Below are 11,792 nucleotides of genomic sequence, written 5' to 3' on the forward strand. Positions count from 1 at the left end.
CAGTTCGAGACCAGCCTGGGCAAGAGCGAGACCTGATCTCTACTGAAAATAGAAAAATTAGCCAGGCATCATGGCATGCACCTGTAGTCCCAGCTGCTTGGGAGGCTGAGGCAGGAGAATCACTTGAGCCCAGGAGTTTGAGGTTGCTGTGAGCTAGGCTGGTGCTACAGCACTGTAGCCCGGGCAACAGTGAGAGACTCTGTCTCAAAAAAAAAAAAAAAAAGAAAGAAAGAAAGAAAGAAAAGAAAAACATGCATCTGGGCCCCAGCCAGGTCCTCCCTGGGCCCAGTCCCTGGCACTAGAGCTCTGGCACTGGTGGGTCTGAAGGCTGGGGTTTGTCACAGCAGGTGGCCCAGGAGGGGCAGGGATCCATGCAGAGGATCCGGACAGCCAAGCACACTCTGGCAACCTTGATTCATTCCTTGACTGGTGCACGAGGGGTGGGGTCACCGCTGGGAGAGTCCAGCAACACAGGCTGATGCGACAAAGGGAGCCCAGCAGGTCTGGCCAGAGGCTTGAGCCCTTCCTGCTCAGCCCAGGGGTCCTCAGCCAGGACGCTGCTGGCTGAAAGCTCTGATGACCAACCTGATTCAGGGCTATCGGGGCCTAGTGGCCCGGCCCTAGGAAACCGTGTCCTCTGGCTCTCTCTCTGCTCCCACCCCTTCTCCATCTCCTTCCTTCAGCAGAAATTTTAGAGTCACACTGACATGGGTTCAAACCCCAGCTCTGCCACTTACAAGCTGAGAGATCTTGGCAAATTATTTAACTCCCTGGATCCTCAACTGATTCATACATTAAACAGGACTCAGAATGCGTATGTCATAGGACTGGCGTGAGATAAAATGTGGCAAGTGGGTAACACGAAGCCTGTGCACGCCAGGCCCCAACACAGGAGAGCTGCACTGCTGCTGTCAGCCCTCCCCTTGCTCCTCCCGGGACGCCCAGAGCCCTGTTCAAGCCGTGGGCTCACTCGCCCCCCACAGTTGGTTGCCTGCCCCTCACCTGTCTTCCCATGACTTGAGGAACTCTGCCTGTTTTCCCTTCCCAGAAGTCCCCATCTCCCACCTGTCTGGCTATCCTTCAAGTCAAACAACTGGCCCTTTTCCTTGGAATGGTTTTACTGTCATCGCTAAAGGAAAATAGAACAGTGCAACCAAAACCAGCATTCATCAGGCCTCGGCCCAAGTCTCCACTCTGACAGTATCTTGCAGTGTGACCCTGGACAAGGTGTCCAACCTCTCAGAGCCTTAATTCCCTCATCTGTCAATTAAGAGGACTGTCCTAAGTGAACTCTAAGAGTCTCTTCTACCCTAAAAGTATTGTTTTCTGTTAGAAACAAAAGTAACATCTTTCAGCATCTTCATGAGCACTTATCTGTCATCTTTCTTTCCTTACTCTTCTCTTGCATGATTTGCTGAATTCCAACCCTCTTGCCAGGTGCTCTTTTGTCCTGAGAAGACCTGCCCCTGCACTGTCAGCCTGCCCCATTCCTTTGGACACCCTGTTCTGGAAGATTGATAGGCGTGCATGTGGCTCCCAAGCTTACCCAGGGAAGGTCAGCGTCGGTCATTCCTTCCTCCTCCCCCTTTTCTCTTGTAATCATTGCCTCCGTCAGTGTAAGCTGAGTTCTGCAGTGGTAACAAATGACTCCAAATCCCAGTGGCTTACAACAGCCGAGAGTTATTTCTTGCTCTCATCCATGTCCACGGACAATTGGCAGAGCTCTGTTTCACATCCTCTTCAACCCACGACTAAGGTGGCCCATCTGGTGGAGGAAGAAGCAATGGCAGAACCATGCACTCATCCTCGAGTGCATACTTGGACCGAGTGCACTCACTTCTATGCCCGTTTCATTGGCCAAAGCAAGTCACACAGCCAAGCCTGCTGTCAGTGGGTCAGGAGGTACCGCCTTTCCTCAGGGAATATCTTAACACAATCTACCCCATCCCAAAGCCTTGTTACCAGGATCTTTTAGTCCATACCCACATTTTATAGGTAAAAGGACAAAAGTTCAGAGATGTGAGGCAATTTCCCTGAGGTTACACAGCAAATCAGCGGAAGAGGAGGGACTGAAGTCCCAGGATGTTGATGACCTTTCAGTTCAGGTATGAGAGCAGGGCCCAGAGGAGACAGACCTGGATTGACTCCCAGCTCCATAATTCTGCACAAACTATTTCCACTTTGAGCCCTTCTGTGACATGGGGTAAGGGAAGTCCGGAGGGTTGGGTGAGATTTTGTAAAATATCTCACTCAGTGTCTGGCACAGAGGAACTTCCTAATACATATCTGTTCCCTGTCCTTTCCCTTCCTGTCCACTGCACCAAACTCCTCCATTTCATTCCCTTCCTCTCTCTCTCTCTCTTTTTTTTTTTTAAACCTGCTGTCTTAGTCCATTTTGTGTTGCTATAAAGGAACACCTAATTTATAAAGAAAAGAGGTGTCTTTGTCTCACATTTCTGCAGATAGTATGAGAAGCATGGCGCCAGCGTCTGCATCTGGTGAAGGCCTCAGACTGCTTCCCCTTGTGGCGGGAGGCGAAAGGGAGCCAGGTGTGCAGAGATCACATGGTGAGAGAGGAAGGGGGCCAGCCTCTTTTTAACAACTAACAGCGTGAGAGCGCATTACTCTCCCCTTGCAGGGAGAGCATCAATCTATGTATGAGTGATCCACCCCCATGACCCAAACACCTCCCATTAGGCCCCACCTCCAAATCTGGAGATCAAATTCCAGCATGAGATTTGGAGGAGACAAATCCAAACTACAGCACCGACCTTCAAGTTCACCTCTTTTTTGTCAAGATGTTGGAAGAAATGAAAATTTTAAAGACGAGAATAGCAGTGCTGCTAGGGGAATGTGGCCCAGGTACAAGAGGCTGCTGGGGAAGCCTTTGGACCTGCTGACTCACCACCTGTTTACACCCACTATCTCCTCAAACCCCCACCGTGGCCCTGTGTGGTGATCACTGTCATTCCAATTATACAGATGAGAAGACTGAGGCCCAGGACAGTGAGGTACAAGCTGGCCAGCCCTGTGGGAACTAGGGCTAGCCAATGGCAGCTCTTGGGCTCTATAGTTCTCTACCTTCCTACCACACCCGACGTTGGGCTGTCTCCACATTTACCTCCCTCTCCTTACACCCCTGAAGCCACGTAATGCAAAGGACACCATCTGAGCCTCCGGGAGAGCCACGGCGGTGTCTGGGGGATGATGCTACGGGGCGGGAGGGACACTGGGGAAGAGGACAGGGATGGGATTTCAAGAACAATTGTTGCCAGTTCTATTTGGCTTTGCCTTATAAAAATTCCGTTTTCAACATTCAAGAAATGAAGGTCCAGGAAAGTGTGTTTAAGCAGAGTCATTTCCTGGGCGATCTGACAGTTAACATTTCAGGGATATATCAGGGATGTGTATATATTCCTAACATCCCTCCCAAGGACAGCTCTGGAGCCTGTTTGGAATATGTTTTTATGATTAGATGAGGGGGGTGCTGTGAGCAGGTTGCTGTCTGCTGTGTTTGTGTTTTCTTCTCTCTCTTCCCACCCCACTCCCTTTGAAGGGCTGTTTTCTTTGTTCTGGGAGCCTGGCTGCACTTAGAATGTCTAACAATGGCACAGATGGTCCCCATTTACGGCCGCCTTACCTATCTGAGGGAGACATCTCCCTCTGTCCCAACTTGCCGCACCCCTCTTCCAGGGCTGTCCTGTGAGGACTGTCTTGCAGCTGGCCTCTGCCGCCCTCCCGGAGCCCCCTCCCCAGAACCCCCTCCCCATAGCCCTCCCATTCAGAAGCAGCAGCTCAGCTCGCCCCCAGCAGAGGGCAGACACCTCTGCTCCCTGCTCCCTCTGAGACAAGAAAACATCCCTGGTCTCCTGAATCTCCGGCTCCAGCCCGGGGTGCAGACCCACCTTGCAGTGCTCCGGGCTCTCATGGAGAGGAGGGATGGGCTCTATTTTACTGATTTTGAACTGATTGTGCTGGAAGGGGAAAGATGGGTTATCATGGTAAAGAATGCGATGGAAAGGCCTCAGGGTCTAAGCAACAACGTGCTGGGTTTCCACTGCAGCCCACGCCTCCCTGGGACTGCAGTGTCTTCTCTTAGCCATTGAGCAGGTCAGGGCAGGGCTGAGGGTGGCCCAGTCAAGCCCTCCATATTCTTTCATTCATCAAGCATTTTCCAAAAGCCTACTGTGTTCTAGACACAGACAAAAATTCTTACACCGTATGAAGGAGTAGAAGAGTTAGAGAGTGGGGAGAGAAATAAGTTAAGTAATATATTGGAAGTTTTAGGCTTTCTGAAGGCAAATAAAGCAGACAGAGAGGATAGGGAGTCCTGGAATGAGGGAGGGTGGTGTAGGAGATGAAGACACAAGCCAGGCAGGTATCTGGGGGCAGAGCAATCCAGAAAGAGTGGACAGCAGGTGCAAAGGCCCTGAGGCAGGCGGGTGCTGCCCAGTTGAGGGCAGTGAGGGTCCAGTGTGCCTGAAGCTGAGTGTGGGGACGTGCACGTGCCAGGACAGGAGTTTGGAGGGGCGTGAGAGGCCGGGCTCCACAGGCCTGTGACCGGGGGATCTGAGTGTAGCGGGGCCATTGGCTTATTTAAGGGGGCTGTGCTCTGATGGATGTTTTAAATGGTGACAAGGTCACTCTGGCTGCCGAGTGGACTATTGACTGTATGGAGGCAAGGGTGGGACACTTGTCAGCAAGCTACGCCAGGAACCCAGGGGACAGCAGGCAGCAGCTCAGACCACAGTGGCAGTGGCACTTGGATTCTGGATATATTTTGGAAGTAGGAGCCAGTGGGGTTTGCTGGTGGCTCAGATATGGAGGTGCAATCGGGAAGAAGAGTGAACCATAATCTGTGGATTCAGCCTTAGCAGCCAGAAGACGGAGCAGGTTTGGATCGAATATCAGGAGTCTGGTTCTAAGCACACTAAGTTCAAGATGATACCTTAAGTTTAAGGTGCCTGTGAGACATCCCGGTGGAGCCGGCCAGCGGGGACAGGTCAGGGCCAGATGCAGCCCTGGGGGAGTGGCTGAGGTGTTGACAGTCTGCCACGAGCTGGGCACGGAGGTGTTAGGGTTTCCATTTGTAAAGCTTTTCCCATTCGTCATCTCATCCAGTCTCCAAATGGCCTGTTGAATTAGGTGGAGACCGGTTCAGGAAAGTTCAGGAAGCTTCTTGGTTTGGACAAGTTACTTTCGCTGTCTAAGCCCCCATTTCCCTCATCCGTAACTGGGGGCAGTAACACCAAACGGCATTGTCTTCTGAGGAGTGAAGGAGACAAAGAGGCTTTGACAGATGTTAGTCCCCTTCCCTTCTCTCCGTCTGGTGCCAGCATCCTGACTTTCTCCGGACCCTGCCTTCCAGCTGAAATGCCTGTGAGCCACAGAGGGCTCCAGGCTGGGGTGACTTTCTCACAGAGGCTCACTTAACATACCTCAGTTTCACCCACTGCCACTTGACTGGAAGCCCCTGGAAGAGGGGCAGCTGTATCTTCCTCACCTCTTTAGCCTCATGTCTTCTAGAACAGCGCCTTAGATTCTACAGATGGCCAGACAGATGGACCCCAGAACCAGAGTCAGCCTTCTCAGCCGTTTCCCTCTCTCTTTCCCTCTTTCCTCCTGCTGTTATCTCCCTGGACATCAAGGCTGTGCTCCAGGGGTCCTTGAGGTCCTGTGACCCTGCTCAGGAGGTGGGGGCCAGGGGTCAGTGTGTGACAGAGTGCTTTCCCCTCAGCAGGTGGCAATCCAGGCCCCCCAGGGTCTGAGCAGTGCTGCCCAACAAAAACTTGATGTGAGCCAAGAAGTATGTAATGTTAACATTTCTAGTAAACACAAACAAGTTTCAAAAACAAGTAAAAGGGTTTTAATACTATTTTCTATTTAACTCAATACATCCTAAATATAGTTTCAACATGTAATCAATATAAGAAATGAATAATGGGATATTTTACATTCTTTTGGCTCACACCAGGTCTCTGAAATCCCGTGTGCATTTGCACTTACAGCACATGTCGGTTAGGAACCCCCCCTGCAGGCACGCAAGAGCCGTGTGTGGCTAGTGGCTGCCACGCTGGACCTCAGAGGTGTAGGGCTTGGAAATAGCTTTTCTAGTCTTTCCTGTTGCTCCTGGGCCCTTCTGGGTGATGAATTCTTGGGCACACCACCCGGCCATGTCCTCAGTCAGGACAGAGCCTCCCCAGACCCTCTCCCTCCTCCCTTCCCTCTGCCACTTGTCCTTCGAACTCCTTTTCTGCTTCTAAGGTCCCATCTGCTCCTGACCAGCACCTGAGGGGCTGCGTCAGTCTCTGTCTGCACGTCTGGTCAGGATGCTGCATTTGGGAAGGAGAGAATGGGGCACTTTCAATCCTGAGGGTAGTGCTGGGGAGGGGGAATTAGACCTCAAGCTGGGTCAATTCGTCCCCTGAGAGCATCTAAAAGCAGCATGGTCTTTTACAGGGAAAATAGAACCTTTCTGTCAATGCATCTCCCACACTCCTTGCACTGAGAGTTCTGATCCCTTCCCAGACTTGAGTTATATTACATTAGCTCCCGCTAGACCTTGGCTTTAGAAGGGTCTGGGATCCAAAAAGGGATGGGATGGAGAGAACACTTCTAGCCACATTTTTTTGTTTGTTTTGTTTTTTGAATTTTCACTCTCCGCAGACCTTTGTGGCCTACCTTGGGGTTGCTCCTCTCCTCCCAGGTCAAGTCCACCACAAGCAAGTACATTAATCTTGGAATTCACAGAAGCCTGAAACATTGCCCACTATCACCCTTCACTATGCAGCTGCAGCCTATAGCCTGGAAACTCCTGGGAATATTCAGAGGCCACTCCCCTGCCCAGGCCCTGCTTCCCTCCCCTCCCTTTCCCACCATCTCTCCAAAGACCCAGACACCCCACAGGCATGACACTCCTCCTTCACCCTCTTTCTTGGTGGGCCTTCTTTGTGTTCCCCACAGCACACCGCCCACACTTCTTTTGCTCCTCACCTGTTAACCTCTTTGTGTAAAATGGAAATAATAATAAAACCTACTTCCTGAAGGTTAATACAAAGATGAAAGGGGTTGGTGTTTGCAAAGTGCTGAGAATGCTCATAGAGTGCTTATATGAGTGCCTGTTTCAAGATTCTTGGCCAGGCACGGTGGCTCACGCCTGTAATCCTAGCACTCAGGGAGGCCGAGGTGGGCGGATCGTTTGAGCTAAGGAGTTCGAGACCAGCCTGAGCAAGAGCAAGACCCCATCTCTACTAAAAATAGGAAGAAGTTTGCTAGACAACTAAAAATATATAGAAAAAATTAGCCAAGCATGGTGGCACATACCTGTAGTCCCAGCTACTCAGGAGGCTGAGGCAGAAGGATCGCTTGAGCCCAGGAGTTTGAGGTTGCTGTGAGGTAGGCTGACACCAGGGGACTCTAGCCCGGGCAACAGAGTGAGACTCTTTGTCTCAAAATAAATAAATAAATAAAATATAATAATAAAAGAAAAGATTCACAATTTCATGAGATAGATATTTTCCTCCCATTTTAGAGATGAGGAAACTGAGGCTGAGAGTAGTGAAATGACTCACTCGGGCTTACAGATAGTACGCAGTGGAGCTGAGGCTCAAACGTGGGCCTCTCTCTCTCTCACTTCAGAGTTCACCACATCATGTCAGGCTGCCTCTCTGAAAATAGAATGAATGGTCCTTGCCCATTTCCTAATGTAACCCAGTCAAGGAGACTGTTTAGATGCATGGAAAATTCCTGTCTCCTTGCTATTTCCTAACTGGGGGATTGGGGGTGGCAGGGCGGGGGGGGGGGGGGGGGGGAGAGGCCCAGGAGTGAGATGGGTTGTCTGGCTCTCTGAGGAGCTGTCGTCAGAGGGCTCCTGGCTCCCTGCTCCCACCGCCTCCCAGACGAGGACCCCGCCCACTCCCAGCCCCCACCAGTGTGGCCCCAAATCTCTCCTCTCGGTTTGATTGACTACCGGGAAAGAAACAACAAAAACCCGACTAGATTAGCAAGGCAGCATATGCCGCTCATGGGAAGTTAAACAATTGCACTGCTGAACAACAGCTCAACACGGAATAGAGGAGATGTCACAAGGCAGGATATGATTAATTGCCAAATGAATTATTGAAATTGTAATTGCAGCAGAGTTCAGAGGAGCACGTGATTGCCGCGGGCAGCAATGGTCAGGAGAGGCCAGGGAGGGGCCGAGCGAGCTGGCCTGCAGTGAGGGCACAGTGCTGGGCTGGGCTCAGGAGAGAGGTGGAATGAGAAGGTGGGGACATGGGATGGTGGCAGGAGCTTGCAGGAGCTGCACGGCCACCACAGCATCTCCCCACTGGTGCCATCCGCCTCCCGGCGCTCCGCATGCTATCTGACACTGCGGGGTCTGAGTTCTAGTCCTCCACACTTGTCTGGCCTCCTGTGCCTGTGCATCAGTTGCTCAGTCTACAGCGTGGGCTGCAGGGGCATGTCTTCATCCGACATAAGAAAAAAAGCGTGTCTCTAAGCCTGGGTTGGAGAAATACAAGATCAGCCAAGTTTGTTTCAACTCTATTATATTGAGGCTCATTTTTGCACAGGTTCAAATACACAGTGAGCCAGAGCACATCTTCTGAAGTGTGAGAGTGGCATAAATATAAGTTTAGCAGTGACGTAGACCTGAGCCTAAATGCCTCTGGCCTGTAAATGCTGTGTGATCTTGGAAAACCTGCTTAACTTTTCTGAGCCTCAGTTTTCTCATCTGTAACGTGGAGCCATGTATGGATACCTCACTGCCTTCAGAATTGCCTGGGGTAAAGTAAGTCTGTGCCCAACCCAGGGCTGGCCCGTGGTAGCCCAGCTCCATACACGGTGGTCTAACAGATAATGGCTAAAATAGCTGTATTGTGGTTCCCCGTGGGCAGTGTCATGAAGGGTGTGACAGCCTATCTATGCCCCTAGTGGCAGGGATGCAGTGTGGTTGAGCACACAGAAGCAGGAGGATGAAATGAAAGGTGGGCCAGGCGGGCCAGGCGCGCGGGAGCAGGACCAGCTGACGGAGGGGCGCGGCAGCACACTGGTGCCTGCGGCCGCCGGGGAAGACAGGGATGCGGGGCCAGGCTGTGCGCCACAACTGTGCAGCCGTGGCAATGGCAATGAGGAAGACAGTGCAGGGTGTGGGGGAACGAAGATGGCAGAATATAAAGCAGTACACATACTCTGGTTGCAACTGAATAAGTATGTTAAGGAAATTTTTTTTAAAAAGCAAGAGCAACTATGGAATTAGGCTGGAGTGAGAGCGAGGAGAGGACTATTAGGTGCTTAACTTTCCCTGTAGTGTTAGTAGCTTCCAGACCTACACATGCCCCATGGGAAAGGGAGGAGGTGGTCTCTCTGCCTCATCGGACCTCCTGGAGGGAAAGGCTCCCGTTTGGCTGTGTATTTTATGTGCAGTGGGTAAGCACACAGTGGGCGGCCGGGAGCCCCGTGCCGTGGGGAGGAGGGCTGCGTGGAAGACAGTCAGGGGAGAGGTGAGCCACTCTGGGCCTCGCAGGGGAAGGGCTGTTGATAGGGTGTGAGTAAGAGGAGGGCAGCAGGAGGTGGACCTTCCTCTCAGCATAAGAGCATCAGAACATCTGACAGCGACAGCACGTGCCTGTGAAGCAAAGTGTTCAAGGTAAGGCTGGCTGACCACAGGCAGGACTGGGAAGGGACAGGAAATCGTGCCTGAACTGCAGAGAAGGGAGGCTGAGGTCGGTGGTTCCCAAACCTGACTGTCCACCAGAATCAAGCAGAGGTGCTTTTGAAAATAAGGATTCTGGGACTCTGCCCTAGACCCACAGAATCAGAATCTCCAGCATTTGTATCAGAATGCAGTTCCCCAGGACTTTGCAGGTGGTGATGACCAGGCTGGCCCTGGGAACTGCAGGCTGGCATTGCCCCTAGTGGCCTTTGGAGGCACTGTGCTCAGACGTGCTGAGAGCTTTCTGGAGAGTAGAGGCCGCGGCAGCGACACAGGCAGCTTTGGGCACAGGGCTCATGCTTGGTGCTTGCACATAAAGCCCCTGCCACCATCCCCCAACCGCAGCCTCCCTGAGGGATGCTCTGATGGATGACAAGTGCCGAATCAAGCAGAACCCCCTCCCAGCCACCCCCCTGGGGAGGGGAGAAGCAGTCTAATGCCTGAGCATCCTCTGACCTCGCACATGCCCGGGGCAGGCCAGGCTTGGGCAAAGTGAGGTCCAGAGAACAAACATCCATAGTGAATGAGTACCGGGAGTTTGGATTTTAGCGGACAAGCCAAATACCACATTTCTGGGCTTTTTCTCCCCTTAAATTGACTCAAAGTCAAGTATGAGTCGTTTTTTGGGTTTTTTTTTTTTGTTTTGTTTTATTTTTTTCCAGACAGAGACTCACTCTGTCATCCAGGCTAGGGTGCAGTGGCATCATCATAGCTCACTGAATCCCAAACTCCTGGGCTCAAGTGATCCTCCTGATAAGGAAAACTCCCATCTATTACTTGGTGCATCAGCCACCTGAGACCCCCACCCCTCACGGAAGACACGCATCAGCATAATACTAACCTATTACCTGGCAGGCAAGAGCCACCTGAGATCCCACCCCTCGGACCAACCCAACTTAATAAAAATGGGAAAAATCAGGTAGACGGGGCTCAGAATTTGGTGGCAAGACCCCTCTGAGCCTGATGAATAAACTTTGATTCTCTGACTCTCTGTGTGCCTCTCGGTTTGTCCTCGGGACCATCCACTGTAACACTTGCTGTAATACTCCTGCCCCAGCCTCCCAAGTAGCTGGGACTACAGGTGCACACCACCACTCCCAGCTAATTTTTTCTATTTTTAGTAGAGACGGGCTCTTGCTCTTGCTCAGGCTGGTCTTGAACTCCTGGCCTCAAGTGATCCTGCTTTCTCAGCCTCCCAAAGTGCTAAGATTACAGGCATGAGCCACCACACCCGGCCTCAAGTATGAGTCTTTATCCCTTCCATCTTAAGAGAAATTTACCCTCAGTCACTATAAAAGCTGCTCACTCCCAGGATCTTATGCAAGCCGAGGCTTCAAAGACCTTCTGGTGGTCCTTGAGTGAAACTCTCTGCTGCTCAGCATTCTCGTGGGGAAAACAAAAGTGGGCACCACTGTGAGGACCTGCTGGAGTAATACCTGTAAGGCATGTAGAACAGCACTAGTGACTGTTGTTGTTGATCTGTCTATACTGTTTATTACTGAGACACCTATTATCCTGCCCTCACTGTCCCTCCAGGACACACAACATTTAGGGCCCAGGAACCTTCAGAAAGAAACTAGAAGGCTCCTCTAGATTCTTGCTATCTTCCCAATTTGCTTTCACCAAGTAGTTCCTACACCCTCACCCTGCCCTAATCCATTCTGGGAAAGTCCCTCTCTCTCTTCTCTTTGTACCTGCAGTGGCCTTGGGCATAAGCTCTTTAATGTGTTTAATCTCGCAAGGTTTGGAGAATAGTTGCCTTTGAGCAACTTCTGAGGCTGCCAGACTGAAATTGGAGAGGGGAAAAATAGAGGCAGAAAATGCCTATTTCAGTGAGTGGAGCTGGGGTTCAGATCGAGAACCCTGAGAGCCACCACCTACCACACACCCTGTGTGACTCATGGATCCTGCCAGCGTGTGACAGGCTGGTGGCGCTGAGTGTGCCCCTGCAGGGCTGCTCCCCTTTAGAGCAGGCTCAGAGCAATGGCTGTCTGCAGACCCCAGAGAAACATGAATGAGAAATGCTGAGGAAGGGGCCTTTTGATGCCCCTCAACCACACGCCAAAGGCTTCAGAGT

The sequence above is a fragment of the Eulemur rufifrons genome, chromosome 8 (assembly GCF_041146395.1).
Source record: "Eulemur rufifrons isolate Redbay chromosome 8, OSU_ERuf_1, whole genome shotgun sequence".
Classification (NCBI taxonomy): domain Eukaryota; kingdom Metazoa; phylum Chordata; class Mammalia; order Primates; family Lemuridae; genus Eulemur; species Eulemur rufifrons.